Source organism: Balaenoptera borealis (genome assembly GCF_965194805.1).
Source record: "Balaenoptera borealis genome assembly, chromosome: 7".
In the NCBI taxonomy this organism is placed as follows: Eukaryota; Metazoa; Chordata; class Mammalia; order Artiodactyla; family Balaenopteridae; genus Balaenoptera; species Balaenoptera borealis.
The window spans coordinates 87,947,915-87,966,190 of NC_138864.1; the positions used below are offsets into that span (position 1 = coordinate 87,947,915).

The following is an 18,276-nucleotide window of genomic DNA, read 5'->3' on the forward strand; positions in this document are numbered from 1 at the left end:
CCCTCTTCCCTGCAGGAGGGGTTGCCCCCAAACCTCTCGAGGGACCAGTTTCTCCCTTCCATAGCACTCAAGGTCCTCAGGTGCTGGACAGTCGGCTTTGCTAGGTGACTCCAGTTAAGAGCTGGTATCTAACCCCAGATCGGATGATACACAAGAAGTCGGATTATCTCCCAGCTGACTAAGACATTCTCACTCTTGCTCTATAAGGAGAACAGCAAGGGGGCAAGTTCTCGTCCCTGAAATGTCCACCCATGGCGTGTCCAGCAGAGAACCTTGGCCCATCTCTTCTCTTTTCTTGTTCATTCTTGCTTTGTAAATTTTTCCATTAAAGCCTATGAGATTTCATGGAATTCATCACAAATCCTGTTGCATGACATGTGATGAGCACGAAAGGATCCACCTTATACAATGCTTCCGAGCTTCTGTAAAACTACTTGGAACAATGCTGAAATCACCTGTTCCAGAACAAATCCTGTCCTATGACAAAAAGGATTTCATTTTCAGTTCTGGTGGGGTCTCTGGCCAAGGGAGGGAGTGGGAAATATTTCAGGCTGTCTACTGCCCTTCCTAGCTGAGGAGTGCAGAAGTTGCTCAGGTGAAGTGCCTGTCTTAAACTTCCCTCAACTACTGTTTGTTTGGATAGATTGTATAGATGTTTGTATAGATATTTGTTTCATGTGTTCATTTGTTTAGTCACTTAATCAGAGCTGTTTTAAGACTTAAGAGAGATAATGGACTGAAAAGTACCTTCAAAAAGTATAAAGCTCTCTTCAGGTAACATCATTTAAATATCAAAGTTGTATTTGCTATAGATATCAGTTCCATTTTCTTATTGTGTTTAAGCTAGGAACTTATTCTCCAGATGAAGGCTTATTATGAAGCCCAAAATATAAAATAGATATACATGAACCTGCTGTGACTAAAGTCAGGTAGAGGGGTGGAATTCCAAGGATTCCAAGGAGCACCGTTTGAAAAGCACTGCAAAAGATGAAGGGGCAAAAGATCATAGAAGTTTCTTTTAAAAATAAATCCCAACTGTTCTGTAGCTTGACTGTGGTGGTGAATACACAAACTTACACATGTGATAAAACTGCATAGAACAAAATATGCACATACACAAAAGCGTACATGTAAAACTGGTGAGATCTGAATAAGATCGGTCGATTGTATCAATGTCGATTTCCTGGTTGTGATGTTGTACTATAGCTTTGGAAGTTGTTACAGCCGGGGGAAACTGGGTGAAAAGTGTACAGAATCTCCATTATTCCTTCCAACTGCATATGAATCTACAGTTACAATTTAGGGATTTGAAGACCAGACCAGGGACAAGGAAAGCCTCTTGCTCTGGTGCCAGGAGAGGGAGAGTCCAGGAGGGAGCAGGAGTCAGAGTGTGTATTGGAAGATGTGAACATACTTGGTTAGGGTGGAGAGGTACAAAATACGGTGCAGAGGAGGGGCTTTTACTGCCTCCCCCACTGTAATATCAACCTAAGGAGGCAGGGACTCTGACATCTTCTCCCGTGCCTATCTGTATCCCTAATGCTTAACACTTTGTACATGTAAATAATGATTTAATTAAAATTTTCTGTCTCTACTCCCAAATTATAAAAACCTAGAAGGGTATATTCTTGCTGGACCATAGCCTCAAGAAGAAAGGAAGGAAGCTGAAGATAGTGCTCTCATTCTTTCTGTCTGTCATACTCGCCACCTGTGTGGTCCTCTGTCAGGACCTAAGCCCTATGGAGACAGTAGCTCACAGAACTCCAGTCCCAGGGCCGCAAATGGTGGGCAAGATGGTACCACCCAGCTCAGGAAAGGCCTTCTTCATCCTTAAGCTTGGATGAGTGTGGAGGGGCTGGGGCTGGAGGGTACAACTATTATTCACTGGTCTAAATCTTACTGCTAAAATTAGACCTGAGTGCTGCATCTCCAAGCCTGGAGGGCCTGGTGTCCACAGGCCAAAGGTTGTTCTTCCCAGGGTCTGGGCAGTGGAAGCTGAGAGAACTGATTAATGAGCTCATCTAAATTTCAAAAGGTTGGAAGAGAATGTTGTTCCTCTCCACCTCCCCAGCCCACCCCACCCCACCCCCGAACTTTACAAAGGACTTTAACAAACAGCCCCCTCAAAGCTACAGAACCAATTTTTTTTTCATAACCAATTTTTTTACAGTCCTCTTCACTCCTCTCCTTCTCTTTGCTCCTTTTCCTCCTTTCTCTTGTTTTTCCATTTCTTCTCTCCCTTTCCCTTCCTCTCTATTTCTTTTTGTCCCTCCCTCTTTTTCTCCTGCTTTCCCAACTCTTCTTCCTCCTCCCTTGTAAAGAATGATACTTTGGAACTGAAAGTATATTTTAATGTTTATTGAAAGCAGTTGTTTCTTTTTCATAGTGTTTTCTGATCCTTCATAGAAAATGATTCTTCTATCCTAAGTTGACTTTCATAATAATTACCTGAAGACTAAAGGATCATATATATGTGAATTTAGTACATTAAAAGGAAAAATATATTTAAAGACTAACATTTAAGCATTCTGGCCTCTATTATTTTAAAATGAGAATTTGACTTGATGCCATTCATATTGGAATTCCTAAAATTACAACCATCATCTATGTTTTACAGGCTTCCCTTATCTATCCAGATATTTCCTGTTCCGATTTCTTTTTCCCCAGAGACCCATAACAATTTACTTATAGTTGGTTTGAGGTTTTATTGGGGAGGGAGAGGGGCAAGAAGGCTTTTTAAACTAACATGAATCTAAACTTTTGAGGAGAGGTGGAGGAAGGCATGAGATATCAGCCCTAACCTAGGCTGGCACATTTAATTTTGCCTAAGTTCACTTTAGAATGTAAATGTCTTCCCACTTAATTAATTTAAAATTAATTTCTCAAATTTGTTTTTCAGAACTCAGTGTGCCCATGTACAATTATGTATGCCACATTTGTGCACAACATCACCGTTCTCAAAACCCAAACCCACAGATCTGAGGCCAGCAATTCTAGTTAACCCTCACACAGGACTTCCCACATGCTACGCACTGTGGGAAGCTCTTTAAGTGTATCAACTCATTTAATCCTTCAACAGCCTTACAAGGTAAGTGTCTTAGTCTGCTCTGGCTGCCATAACAAAATACCATAGACTGGCTTAAACAACAAACATTCACTTTTTCACAGTTCTAGAGACTGGAAGTCCAAAGATCAAGGTGCCAGCAGCAAGGTTGGTGTCTGGTGGGAGCTCTCCCCTTAGGTGGCAGACAGCCACCTTCTCACTGTGCTCACATGGCCTTTCCTCTGTGCCTGTGCAGAGAGGGAAAGTGAACAAGCTTTCTGGTGTCTTTTCTTAAAAGACACTAATCCTGTCCAATCAGGGCCCCACCCTTAGGACTTCATTCAACCTTAATTACGTCCTTAGAGGCCCCATGTCTAAATACAACCACTCTGGGGGTTAGGACTTCAGTATGTGAATTTGGGGGGAACAAAAACATGCAATCCATAATAGTAGGTAATGTTCTCCCCATTTTTCAGATAAGCAAACTGAGGTTCAGACAGGTTGAGTAATTTGCCCAAGGTCACCAACATAGTAAAAGGCAACACTGGGATCTGAACTTCAGCATCATGCTCTTAACCACTGTGCTGTGCTGTCTCTCATCACCTAGCATGAGTCTTAATATAACACCTAACAACCCGTCAACATCATCAACATCTAATAACCCCAACCCCTAGTAGAACTTTAAACCTGTCCTGTAGTGGCCAGAGCTTTGCCATGCCTTTTTTAAAAGTTTCCCTGAAGGGAAACAATCACTCACTATTGTCATTTTATCAGAAATAGATTTCTATATTATCAAATTTAGAGAAATAACATGTAGTTACTACAATCTGGTTCTTTGAAATGCTTATATATCTTAGTGAAACATCTTGTGAAAACTTCCTTTGTCTATACTTATACCCTAATAGTTATAAAAATAACCAGTAGTAATATTTAAAAGGCACTATTACTTTTTTTTTTTTTTAATTTATTTATGGCTGTGTTGGGTCTTTGTTGCTGTGCGCAGGCTTTCTCCAGTTGCAGTGAGTGGGGTCTACTCTTCGTTGCGGTGTGCGGGCTTCTCATTGCAGTGGCTTTTCTTGTTGTGGAGCACGGGCTCTAGGCTCTTGGGCTCAGTAGTTGTGGCTTGCGGGCTCTAGAGCGCAGGCTCAGTAATTGTGGCCCATGGGCTTAGTTGCTCCGTGGCATGTGGGATCTTCCCAGACCAGGGCTCAAACTCATGTCCCCTGCGTTGGTAGGCGGATTGTTAACCACTGTGCCACCAGGGAAGTCCCAAAAGGCACTATTACTTTTTAAGAACTTAAAGCTTTTTAATCCAGATTTCTGCACAGGAAACTGGAGCGTTGTAATGTGGTGAGACTACTCTGACAATTCTTACCAGTCAGTGAAGAAACTGTTTTGTACCAACTTACAGAATTTGCTATGTTCAAATCAAATATATATTGAGGGGAATCTGGTTATCTGATTGGCAACAGTCCTAGGATTTTTAATGGAAGTTGGGAGGGAGAAACACAATGCATTGGATAAAAGGAAAGATTCTAATAGAATCCCGACTCTGCTGTGTCCTTGAGCAAGTCACTCAGTTTCACTTTCCTCATTTGTAAAACGAAGCTAATAGTAGCTTTTACCTTACATGAGGATTAAGTGAGAGAATCCATAAATGTAAATTAAATACTGTCTGGCTCACTAAAAAATCAATTTTCCCCACGTTATTGAGATATAATGGACATATAACATTGTATAAGTTTACTGTGTATAACATGATTTGATATATGTATATATTGCAAAATGATTACCACAAGGTTAGTTGACACATGCACCACCTCACATGGTTACAATTGTGTGTCTGTGTGTGTGTGGTAAGAACTTTAAAAATCTACTCTCTTAGCAACTTTCAAGTATACAATAAAGTATTGTTAACTATAATCACCATGCTGTACATTACATCCCCAGAATGTATTCCTCTTATAAATGGAAGTTTGTACCCTTTGACCACCTTCTTCCATTTCTCCTCCACCACCAATCTACTCTGTTTCTATGAGATTGTTTTTTTTTTTTATTCTACATATAAGTGAGATCATACAGTATTTGTCTTTGTCTGACTTATTTCACTTAGCACAATGACCTCAAAAAATGAACTTCTTTTACATTGTAAACTTCTAAAAAGAATGTTTTATACCTTTTTTTTAATTCCCCAAAGCCCCTAGCAGGAGGGGACATAGTGGATGTTAAATGAAAGAATGATAAATGTCTTGAGAGCTCCATGTCCCACAAAGACCATACTCAGTATTACTAGTTTCACCAGGAAATGGTGGAAGCCTCCCACTGAGGTGAAGCAGGGCCTTACACAGGCAAGAGCATCGCTAGACCGCAGGCCTTGCTCTTAAACAGCGCCGCGCACCTCAGCCTCAGGGGAGAATTGAGGAGGAGCTCTTGCTTGGTTTCCATGGTAAACAGGTTCTCACCTGTGTAGTTCTTTGGAATGTTTTGACATAAATGTGCATATGTGTTCAGTCTTTTTTGGAAAAGACATTGTGATATGGGGGATTTATTTTCAGAATCTACTTGAAACTAGTTATTTCAGTTATTAGAGTGAATTAAAACTATTAAGCACTACTAAAATATATTTTGGCCAGCTGAGCCTAATTTTAGATTGTTAGTATTGATACCCATCAGCACAGTTATCACCCCCACAGACACTATAGCATCTGTTTGCTTCTGTTAATATGGTTGGGAACTTTTGTTTTGTGACTTGGAGAGCAGACCCAAGTGTAGCTGCCGGCACGGCTAAGAACCATGAAGGTTGGAGGGATGGTACAGATTGTCTCCTCCTTAAAACCTTGAACTTGGTTTTAAACCCCAGGGGTTAGATAAATGAAGGCCAGAAATTGGGAAAACTATTCACAAGAAACATTTATGATTCTCAGTTCAAAGCACCGTAGAATCAGATCCCAGGTGCCAAAGTGGAGCACAGAGCTGGAGGGAAGAGGCCATTTTCCCTGCTTGCTCATGAAATCTCACTCTGCTCTGACAACCCAAAGGCTGGCTGGCTTGGCAGCACTGGGTGAGATTGTGGACTTGGCACCATCAGTGCTGATTTCATGATGGGCAGTGACAGCACTGATGCTTTCCAAGTGGTCCTGCAGGAAGCAGACCTGGTGGAGCCAGTGCAGAAGAGAAAGGACCAGGTGGGCCTATGTGGTTACAGCAGCCGATTTGTAAGCACGAATGACACATCCTGTTGGGGACGCCCAGAAATAGCTGCAGGACACTGAGGTCAAGCTAAGATCCTGTTGTTACCTTTGTGATTTGGACATCAAAGGAAACATAACCTGATTTTACATAGTTTGGGAGACCTAGACAAGCTGTAACTAAACTGTTATTGCAATCAATGGACTGCTTTATAAGTGACTGAATTTCACAGAATAATTGGTGGCTTACACTAAAATGAGATTGGTGACTTACAATAAAACAAGGAGATTATAGTCATTTCCAAAATGTTTATGAATTGGAAAGACTGAGACACAGGCAAAAAATCTGAATTAGGTTAAGCAAAAAGAGAAAAATACAGAGCTTAGAAAGAATGAGACTTGCTTCATGAATAGCTTTTTACCACAAGTTCCAGCATTTCATTTCAAGAAGACCTCAGAAGTAGAAATATGGATGGAGGCTGGACTGAGCACTTGTCTTGGGCATTTGCATGCCACTCTACTTAAGATTGAGAAAGTGTCAGTTGTTCCCATTAAAGGATGAGGGGTTGATGGACATGGGTACCTTTGTTACCACTGCTGACCCCAGGGCATCCTTAGCTTTTGAGCCACTTCCAAACCAGCCTTGTCAACTACTACAGGACACATGGCATTGGCTTCCTCTCCTCCAGGTGGGAGCCACCTGGCGTGCAGACGATGGATCCAGTGCTGTGGGAGGCGTGGCTACAGCAGTAGAAGTCTGGTCCCACAGAACCTCCCCACACTTCCCGTTGACTGGCATCCCATTATGGGTTCCAACGAGGAACACCTTCTAGCAAACTCTGTTGTTAGAACAGCTTCCCTGAGAACAGGAACCAGGGAAGCACTCAGTGGCAGCCCCGCTTTACCATCTCATATTGTCTGTCTATTTCCCTCTAGCAACTAAGCTTTAACTGCTTATCCTTCAGCTCTTAGCTAGTAAGTCACTTCCTCAGAGAAGCCTTCCCTGACCAGGTTAGGGCTTTTGTTGCCCTCTTCTTCATAATTAATTAGTACTGACATAATTGTGTATTTAATTACTTCAGATAATATGAGCAGGGATCATGGCCATATTGTTCACTGATGGACCCTCAGTGCCTGGCACATAGTAAATAAAAAATATTTGTTGCATGAATGAATGTTAGTGTCACCTGCAAGGCTTTCCCTACATGGCTTAAGGCTGCCCCACTCCTGCTATTTGTGTTATTTATTTATTTATTTATTTATTTATTTATTTATTTATTTATTTATTTTACTTTATTTTTGGCTGCATTGGGTCTTCATTGCTGCGCGTGGGCTTTTCTCTAGTTGTGGTGAGTGAGGGCTACTCTTTGTTGCGATGTGTGGGCTTCTCATTGCGGTGGCTTCTCTTGTTTCGGAGCACGGGCTCTAGGGGTGCAGGCTTCAGTAGTTGCAGCACGCGGGCTCAGTAGTTGTGGCACATGGGCCCTAGAGCACACGGTCTTCAGTAGTTGTGGCGCGGGGTCTAAATAGTTGCAGCGCAAGGGCTCTAGGGCATGTGGGCTTCAGTAGTTGTGGCGCACGGGCTTAGTTGCTCTGCGGCATGTGGGATCTTCCCGGATCAGGGCTTGAACCCGTGTCCCCTGCATTGGCAGGCAGATTCTCAACCACTACGCCACCAGGGCAGTCCTAATTATTTATTTTTAATATTAGATAAGCAATATGTGAATACATGCTCATTGTAAAAAAAAAAAGCTAAATGACACATATACATACATATGAATGTTATGGTCTTATATATGTAAATTATGCCACAGTAAAGCTATTTTTAAAAAGCTATCATTCTCCTTCACAATTCCATACCAACCCAGCCCCATTCTTTTTCCCAGTCATAAAATCACTGTTCACAGTTTCATGTGTAAACTTCCAGATCTTTTTCTGTGTGTTTTCATACATACATGTATCTTCATACATATGTGTAGTTTCATACACATATATTCATATAGATATTCATATTTTCATGTATATATATATAGAGAGAGAGTATTTTAGTCAGAGTTGAAAATACTCTGCAGGAGCCATACTAGCTATTGCAGAGGGAATTTAATCAGGTGATGGAAGAGTTGAGAGGTCAGAGAACAGCAGGAAGTTACTATCAACCCTGGGGCTTGAGGGATGAAGGGATAAGGCAGTGTTACTGGAGCCCTGATTCTGAGGCCTCTTGGAAGAATCTGGAACCGTGGCAGCACTTCCAGGATAAATCAGGAACCATGGAGAGAGGGTTGTACAGCAGGCTCTGGAGACATGGGCAAGATGCTGCCAGACACCATCTAAAACAGAGGGAAGGGGAGGAAATAACCCGGCTTCTCCCCTCCTCTCATTTCCCAGTGTTCCATCGCTGGCTCTGTTTGGCGAGGTCTGTAAGGGAGCCTGGGACAAGTAGCTCCCAGGGATGCAAAACCCAAGATTGAGGATGGTAGAAAATAGATCTGAGAGCAAACAGACAAAAGACCAGCATACATAGCTTAAAATAAAATACATAAATAACGTGATGGTATATGCAGTGTTCTAAATTTATCACATCATTTTTATAGGGATAAAACCTGGATAAAATGAATATTGAGAGCAGGCTTGACCCACAAAATCAAGGATACAGCAGTAGTGCACAGAGGTAAGCAGCAGAAGACAGACGTGTTACAGGAGAAATGCACTCCCAGCTAAAGGAAAGACCTGTCACAAAACAGCAGCTACACAAGGACAGGTGTCGGTGTGGGTCTTGTTCCGAGGTAACCAGGTATGACCTGCTCTTCAGAGAGTGGGAAGAGGGCAGGATTATGGGCTGCGCATTGCCCACGAGTAGGCTCAAAGACTCAGATTTCACAGCCTGAAGGGAACTTAGGTCTCCCATCTCAACTCATAACTGCTACAAAATAAGGAACCGAAAAGCAGAGAAGTGAAGTGATAGGCCCAAGCAGCCCAAAGGACCACAAGCCTATTTTTTGTCATTTTGGGGTTTTGGGGGCATGATGGGGGAGGTGTTGAGGGACAGTTTAGCACCCATGCCTCCTCTTCCTGCTGTGTCACTGAGCAGCCCAGCAGAGAATGTCTGATGAAAAACAAGGGGCCGCAGAAGCAATTGCTCCAGTATGACCTGCTTTGTAAACAATGCTAGGCACCGGCATGTCTTATGAAGGAATTCACCAAAAAAAAGATCTTTTCCTTAGAAACTCCTCTAGCCTCCAAAGTCTGGTTTTAATTGCTTTTGGCAAAATTTTGGAACCTTTAGTCTGTTCCAGGCCCTGGGCTAGATGGATGAATCTAGATGCAATAATGAATAAGCCATATACTTCTAGGAGTTCTAAGTCTCATAGGGAATCAGAAGTGGATAAAAATGATTATGATATGATCTGATAAATATAATAATATCTGTAGCGCAGAAGAGGAAGTGAATAATTGTTGAGGGAGGGGAGCCCAGGGAGGTAGACAGAGACGGCTTCACAAAGGTGACATCAGAGAAGGTGTAGAAGCAAGAATAGGAGCACTTCAGACCTCCAACTCCAACTTTAAAATAACAGCAGTAAGTCAACCTTCCCTGAAACACCACTGTTATTCCTCAAGGATTCACAAAGCAACGGTTCTTGCCCCCACTGACCTCTCATTACGTAATGGAAACCATACACATTCATATACCATTTATGAAAGTAAATGATAGATAAAATGACTCCACTGGCACCATCAGCCAGGACCAGCAGGGTCAGACTGACCTCCAGAGACTCTGTGTGCCGAAAAGTTGATGCTGCTGCCCACATGTAACTGAATGCCTTCAGTCAAATGCCTGTAAGGAAGTCCAGCAAAGTTCTGACTTCTCCTACAATAACACCTTTTATACATTTTTGAAAATATCTAATAGCCACTTACTACCATAAAAGATTTTTTTCATTATTTTGGTGCCTCTGCCTTGCTGGTGCCCAAACATGTGTCTGGCCTGCCTGTGGGAGATCCTGCCTGCGGAGGCAGCCCTCTTCCACTCCGAGACAGCCCAGGTGAGGCTGGCCTCAGCAAGTCCACATCTCTGTTCTCAACCAAGTGGACATAAAGCTGTTCGTTCAATTCCTCACATAGCACATGCGTTATGATTTAGTTCTTCATCCCTTTCTGTCATTAAATACTCACCTTGCAACTCGGGAAGGCCATCTGAAGGCCCAGTGGTCTGTTTAACCAGAAAGAAAGGCTGGTGTGAGAAGCGATTAGCAGCTCTTAGCAGTTCACAGCTGTAGGAAGACTGTGTTACAGTGAAGCATTTATAAGCACAGGCTTTTGAAACAGACATGACTGGGTTCAACACTTGCTCTTTCACTTCACCATGTGATCTTGGGCAGGTTACTTTACACTGGCAAGCCAAAGTTTTATCTTCTATAAAATGTGCTTAATAATAGCACCTGCCTCATGAGGTCATTCTTTCAACAGATATTTAGTATGCTCCTACTCTGTGCCAGGCACTGTGCTTGAAGAGGGAGATTCAGCAGTGAACAAACAAAAATCCCTGCCCTAGAGCTTACACTCTAGTGGAAGAAGACAGACAACACAAATAAATAAATAGATTATGTATTATGTTAGAAAGGAAAGGGGCATTGGGAGGGTTGTCGTCTTTGATGGAGCGACCAGAAGAGCCTGAGTGAGGCGGGGACTCGGTGGATGCAGGAGAGCAGCAGGTGGACATTTGAGGGGCAGCCTTCCAGCCAAAGGGAACAGCTGAGCAGAGGCCCTGAGGCCGGAGCAGGCCTAGCATTTTTTTTTTTTTTTAACATTTTTATTGGAGGCCTAGCATATTTAAGGAACAGCGAGTCCGGCTGGAACCAACTGAGGGTGGGGACAGAGGACGGAAGTGAGGTCAGAGAGTACGAGAGCAGAGGAGTAGCATGTGCTGACTCACATTTGAAGAGGATCCCTGGGCTGCTGGGGTGAGAAGGACTTAGGAGGGCAGGGGCGGAAGCTGGGAAACCAGCTAGGAAACTCTCGCAGTGATCCAGGAGAGAGGTGAGCATGGTCCGTCCTCACCTTGGCGCCTGACCCCAGCCAGCTCTGGGTAAGGATGTGATTCCACACACGCACATCTGGCAAGGGAAGAGCTCAGCTTTGTTCTCTTTTCTGCATCTTTCTCAGCCAGTCCGTCTAGTGCCCTCATCATCATCTTCCTTAATCATCCTGCTCTCAGTCTTCTTCCCCTCGTCTTCTCTCTCTCCCTCCTCCTCACTCTGCTGTCTGCCTTTTTTCACGCTTATGAATGGTCTGTTTTTCCAGGGCACAATTTGGGGGGCATTGTTCTGGGTCTTGGGGAGAGAGCAGTGTGCCTCTTGGCCTGTGGGTTCCATGGGGCACATGAGAAGGATAAGGGAACAAAGATGGGGTGATAGGCACTTAAGGTGCCCAAAGAGACAGCTCTGCCATGAAGGTTATACCAATGCCACAGGCAGAGCTTTTGTTGCCTGGTCAGAGTTCAGCCAGGAAAAAAGAAGCTTCTGAGTGTTTTAGGTAATTCCTAAAATGCCGATAATTCAGGGAGTTAGAGGCTGACACCACCATTGGATAGACCAAGAGAGCAAAGATCAAAAGGCCATTTTCAGGAAATCAGGAAGTATGGGGATTATAGAGAAACCACCACCAATAACCTCATAGCCTTCAGCACCAAAGCAAGTGATTCTCAGAAGGAACTTCATTGATACTAGCCACCACCTTGGTGTCACAATACTAGGTAGGTCGTCACCGTGGGCAGGAGGGATTTTCCCAGAAGCCATTTCGACGGTGGGATTAATAGCCATGACTTAACTATACATAGAATTGTCTGAAAATTACATATCCCACTAAAGCTAAGCTCGATGTGTCCCCAACTCAACTTCCTCTTAGTCAGAGCCTCAGGATGCCCATGGCTACTCTAATCCCCCCGATAAGGTGACAGAAGGAAAGTCAGAGTGGATAGAGACAGGGCCTTTAATTGTGATTTAAAATATCTTATTTTTGCTAATTTTATAAAAGCATATGACTCTGTGCACATGTTGCTAAGAATCCTCCCAGGGCCCTGGAAGGTGTGCCGCAAGTGACACTCCCAAAGCTTCAGCTTCTCGTGGAGAATCTGCCTCTGCCTAGAACAGAAGGAATTTACCTTCACTGGCCAGAGAGCTGACCATAGGAAGGGGCTTCAGACCAGTGTGAAGGATTTCCTTGGGTGTTGTTTGTAGCAGTGATGTTTTATTCAGCTTGAGAGTTGCTAATACCACTACTAGATGATTTATTAAATTAATACAAATTTGAATTAGTAGATAATGAGCCAGTTTATGTAGCCTTTATACTCAGACCTCTGAATCACTCCCTTTTTGTCAACAGGCCCCTAGCTTGCCCATTCAACAAAAATTTATAGAGGGCATCCTCTGTGCAGGCGCTGTGCTAAGCTCACCATGATGAGGAAAGTAAACATGAGGCCCCTGCCTTTATGAGGCCCTCAGGGGAAGAGACAAATAATCAAATAATCATCCAAGTCTCTAATTACAGGACTAAAGAGGAAACGTTCAGGGTCCTACTGAGAGTGTAGGTTGAGGAAGCCTAGTCTAGTGGAGGTGACAGGAAAGACTGAAGGATTCCTTCTTTCAACAGTTATTTTCCGGTGCCTACTCTTTGCACACACAGTGCTAGGGTCCCGGATAATAGTGAGCAAAAACTGCAGCATCCCTGTCCCGCTAGAGCTCTCTCCTGGAGGAGGCATTTTTACGGAATCAGATTGCATCTGTCTGTAAATGACCACCTGATGATGGCCTCCACGAAGGGGTGATGCAGGTGAATACGTGGGCATGTGTGCTGAGGGTTGGTGCAGTAGGACAGGCTTTTTGAAGGGGCCACAGTGCACTGAGAACCAGAGGCAGAGTTAACTGATGGGTGAGAAGGGCTTAAGGGCTTAAGGTGGAAGGTGGAAGGGCTTAAGGACAGTCTTCTAGGCAAAAGGAAGTGCAGGAGAAAGGCCCAGGGACAGGAGGACATAGGGAAAGAAAAAGACAAAAAGAGGCCAGCATGGCTAGGGCATCTCCAGGGTAGGGCAGGATAGAGTATGCTTACATGTGGCTGGAAAGACAGGAACAGACCCGTGTGCCTCACACAGCTGGGAGCCAACAACAAAATAAATGAACAAATAAATAAAACCAAACAAAAACAAACATGTAGATACAGAGAACAGAGCAGAAGGGAAGAGGGGAAAGGGTGGGGGAAGATGAAATAGGTAAAGGGGATCAACATATGGTGACAGATGGAAACTAAATCTTCGGTGGTGAGCACACTGGTGTATACAGAAGTAGAAAGATAATGTTGTACATGTGAAACTTATATAATGATATAAACCAATGTTACCTCAATAAAAAAAATTTTTAAACCTTAAAAATAAATAATGAATTAATAAATTAATCAGAAGAGGGGACTTCCCTGGTGGTGCAGTGGTTAAGAATCTGCCTGCCAATGCAGGGGACACGGAGTCGAGCCCTGGTCCGGGAAGATCCCACATACCACGGAGAAACTAAGCCCGTGAGCCACAACTACTGAGCCTGTGCTCTAGAGCCTGTGAGCCACAACTACTGAAGCCTGAGCACCTAGAGCCCATGCTCAGCAACAAGAGAAGCCACCCCAGTGAGAAGCCCGTGCACCGCAACGAAGAGTAGACCCCGCTCACTGCAACTAGAGAAAGCCCACTCACAGCAATGAAGACCCAATGCAGCCAAACAAAAAAGAAAAATTAAAATTAATTAATTGATTAATTAATTTTAAAAAATTAATCAGAAGATTCTGAGGAATGGAGAGACATGGCCCAATTGGCACTTACAAGGATCTCTCTGGCTGCAGCGTGAATATTGGATTACGAGGGATGCTTTGGCAGTAGCTGCATCTTAATTACGTCCCCCTTTCTCACTTTCCTTTCCGGTAGCAGCGGAGATTTAAATAAATGCATGCCTGATACGCAGTTAAAAGCTCCCCAACAATGAAGGGCTGTGTAGCCTGGAGAAGAGTACACTGTCTTCAGTCAGGCACATTAGATCTCCCCTCCACCTCCAGTCAGCTGGTGGCACTGGACAAGTCACTCACCCTCTCTGAAACCCACTCTCCACCTAGTCTATAAAGTGGAAGAACAATGCCTACTCCACCAAGTTGCATGAGTAATAGAAAAAATGTCTACAAATTACCTGGCCTTTGGCAGAACTCAGGACATACCAGCTGTTATTAGAAGTAATTGCAAGATGGTCAAGCTAGTCAGAGGAAGATTTCTAACCAAAAGTTATACTAGTGAAAGCCCTGGGAATAGATTACAATCTCTCCTGTTGAAAATATATAAATATATGCAATATTATACATTTACTTAAATACTACATTTTTAATAGAGGGCTGTCTAATAAAATCTTCCTAATACTGGTATGTTAAAACAAGTCTATATTACTTATGCAGTTAAAATATATGTCTATACAGTAAAGTTTAAAAGCTTCTCAGTAAATTATATTGTACATGAACTGACTTATCTCTGGTCTTTTCCTGTATGCAGTTGTTTTCTAGAGAAACTGAACTCATTTGTTAGCCTGTCCATCCCCCAGACTGAACAACATTAGCTTCTCAAGAAAGATTTTATTTATCTGTTTCTCCAGAGCCTGCTAGAGAGCCTAGCACTCAGTAGCAGGTGCTCAGTAAATACTTGCAGAATGGAAAAATAAAGAAAGAATTAATAAATTTAACTTATGAGTCTGGCAACAATATCTTATGAACCAAAATCAAGATACATTTGTCTGGTCTACACAATATGAGTGTCTTAGAGAGAACTTGGCATGGAATATTTGATATCCAAACTGTCCTGGAAATTTCAGGATGTATTATGTGATCAGATATACCTCAAATAGCTGCATCTGTTTTAACTGAGCTACAACAAGTAGCTATAACAAGTTCCACTGTGAGCCTGTGTTCTACTTTTTTTGCAGCATAAAAATTGTTCCAAGTCCTTTGTTCATAGTAGAAGGAACAATCTAGAAGATTTTAAAGGATGTCTGTTTAACCATTAACACAAGGACTCAGGATCTGCTTTTCTCTTACCTTGCTCACTATAATTAATTAGTTGCCCTGATCAAAACGTTTCTGTCACACACACAAAAAAAAGCAAGTGAAACAGCGATACATTTGGTTTGCTAAGCACAGCTGAAGCTAGCTCAACAGAGTGTCAATTCAAAAGAGGGAAATAATGCAGCAAACATGCAAATATGCAGCAAAGCAGGGAGACAGGGAACAAAGAATCCAGTATAACAATTAACAGGAGAGCTAAACCAACATTCAGAACGCCATCAGGAAGGTAAAAAGCCTCAAGTGTCTAGAAAAGAGATAAACTGGAGGGGAAATGCTGAGAGGACCTGGAAGGACCAATTTAAATCAATGAAGAAATTTAGGACTTTGTTTTAAAGGAGTATTTTTTAAAGTCAGGTTTATTGAAGTATAATTTGTATACAATAAAATTCACCCTCTTAGTGTATAGTTCTGTGAGTTTTAAACCTCACATACAGTTGTGTAGTTACCATCACAATCAAGATATAGAACAGTTTCCCCTTTTTAATAGACTGCTGGCTCACCCTTAGCTCCTAGCAACCACTATCCTGTGTTCTGCCCCTCTAGTTGTGCCTGCTTTAAAGGAGTTTAATAACAGAACTTAAAATGGGGGGGGGGGGAGGGAACTGAGATTTTTTTTTCCCTACACCCACTCACTTTCTATACCCTTCAATAGGTGAACTTATATTTATTTAGTATCTATTATTTGCCAAAGATTTTACATATATCATCTTTCATTTTTACAGCTTGTCCATGAAGGAAGTTATCCCCATTTCCCAGATGGGAGGTTAGAGTCAAAGTGGTGCCAAGCTGGAAAAAAAAAAAAAAAGAGGTGCCAAGCTAGTAACAGGCAGAGCCAAGATTCAAAATCAAAGTTGACCAAAAAATGACACCACGGCTTATCTCTGGGTGTTAGATTATAGCTGATTTGAACTTTCTTCTTTGTACATTGTTTGTATTATCAAAGTTTTCAACAATGAGCTTGTATTATTTATTATTTTCGTAACTAGTACATATACTTTCATAAGTGTATGTGTGTGTGTGTGTGTGTGTATATATATATGTATATATATATATATATATATATATATATATATATATACATATATATATATATACACACACACACACACACACACACACATACTATATAAATACATACATACATACAGGGTCTGATTCTCTTTGCTGAGCAAAAAGGAGAAAGGTAGGAAAAACAGTTTTAAAAGAGGGTAAATGAAAGTCTCCACTTAACAACTGGCACTCAACACTGAGAACCCAGAATCAAATTTACCAGAAGAACCAGAGCACAGATTTGCTCTGCCTCTAGATCTTATCAGAGTCTAACTTCTCTACCTTTAAAAAGTTCTGTAGAACAAACGCTCTCCCAAAGTGCTGAAGATAAGCCCTGGAGGCCTGTAAAAACCCATTAGGCTACTCAGACAAAAGACAGTCCTCCTAAGCATCTTGCTGCTTCATCTCCACAAGACCCGGTAGGAACAAGCTAACCATCCTGGTCCAGTGAGTGCACAGCAGCATTTCACCACTCCTGGAGAGGCAGGAAAGTGCATAACTTAAGGCCAAGGCTAAAGCAAACACAGAGCACCTTTTATTGTGGAGGAGGGGAATTATATTTTAATACGTCTATGTTGGGAGAATATTACCCATCACAGCACTGCAAGGACACTCATGAGGGCATCCTCTGGCCTTTAGGCAGAATCCAATTATTGCTTGTTTCAAAAATATTTGAGGGATCTTACAAAAACATATAAAGTACAATATTTTTTAAAAAATAGATTGGGTACCGGAACTAGGTACCCAAATGGAAAAACAATGGATCTTGACCCCCTACCTCACGTGATACACAGTTAAGTCAAGAGGGAATCACAGCCCTAAATGTAAAAGTGAAAACTCTAAAGCTTCTGGAAAAAGATAGAGGAGAATATCTTCACAACTTGGAATAGCAAAGTTTTCTTAGACAGGATAAGCAATAACCATTGAAAAATTGATAGATTATACCAAAATTTTGAACTTTTGCTCATAAAAAGATAGTGTTAATGAAATACAAAAGAAATATATCATAGACTAATATAAAATATTTGCAAGACATATATCTGACAAAGAATTAGTATCTAAAATATGTAAAGAACTCCTACACCTCAAAAATTTGAAAAACCAAACAACTCAATTTGGATTGACTTAAATAGACACATCACAATGGAAGATACATTAATGGCCTATAAGCCATTTAAAAGATACTCAGTATCATTAATTATCAGGGAAATACAAGTTAAAGCCACAGTGAGATATTACTACTTGCATGAATAGCTAAAATAAATAATAATTTGAAAAAAGCAGACTGACAATACTAAATGTTGGGAGGACATAGAACAACCTGAACTCTCATACAGTGGTGATAGTATAATCACTTTGGGAAAAGGATTGACAGTTTTCTATGAAATTAAACATGCATCTACTCTATGACCCAGCTATTCCACTCCTAGGTATGTAGCCAACAGTTGTGAAAGCATTTCCCCAAAGAGACTTAAAAACATTCACAGCAGCTATAATTGTTAAGCAAACTGAGGTGTATTCATACAATGGAATACTAATCAGCAGTATAAAGAAACAAATTCTGGAACACATAAAAATGTGGATGAATCTTTAAACATTATGCTGAGTGAAAAAAAGATTTATATAAGAGTACTTACTATGTGATTCCATTTATATGAATTTCTAAAACAGGTAAAACTAATCTACATTAGAAAAAAAAATCAGAACAGTATTTGCCTCTGAAGTTGTGAGGATGAAAGAAGAAACATGAGGGAACTTGCTGGACTGATGGGAATATTCTGTATCTTGATCAGGATTTGTGTTACACAAGTGTATCCACTTGTCAAAAATCATTGAATGGTATACTTGAGGTATGTGCACTTT

General features: G+C 41.7%; 1 long non-coding RNA gene across 3 annotated transcripts in view; it reads left to right on the forward strand.

Moving 5' to 3' along the window:
- LOC309632248 overlaps positions 1-18,276 on the forward strand; it is a 49,364-nt gene that overhangs the window by 28,405 nt on the left and 2,683 nt on the right. The window contains exons 4-5 of one of the 3 annotated variants that reach the window (XR_014246806.1): positions 2,900-3,088; positions 8,823-15,953. This is a non-coding gene — a long non-coding RNA (uncharacterized lncRNA). Of the gene's footprint in view, positions 1-2,899; positions 3,776-8,822; positions 15,954-18,276 lie in introns of those variants that run through there. The other 2 variants (XR_014246805.1, XR_014246807.1) reach the window with 2 other exon arrangements.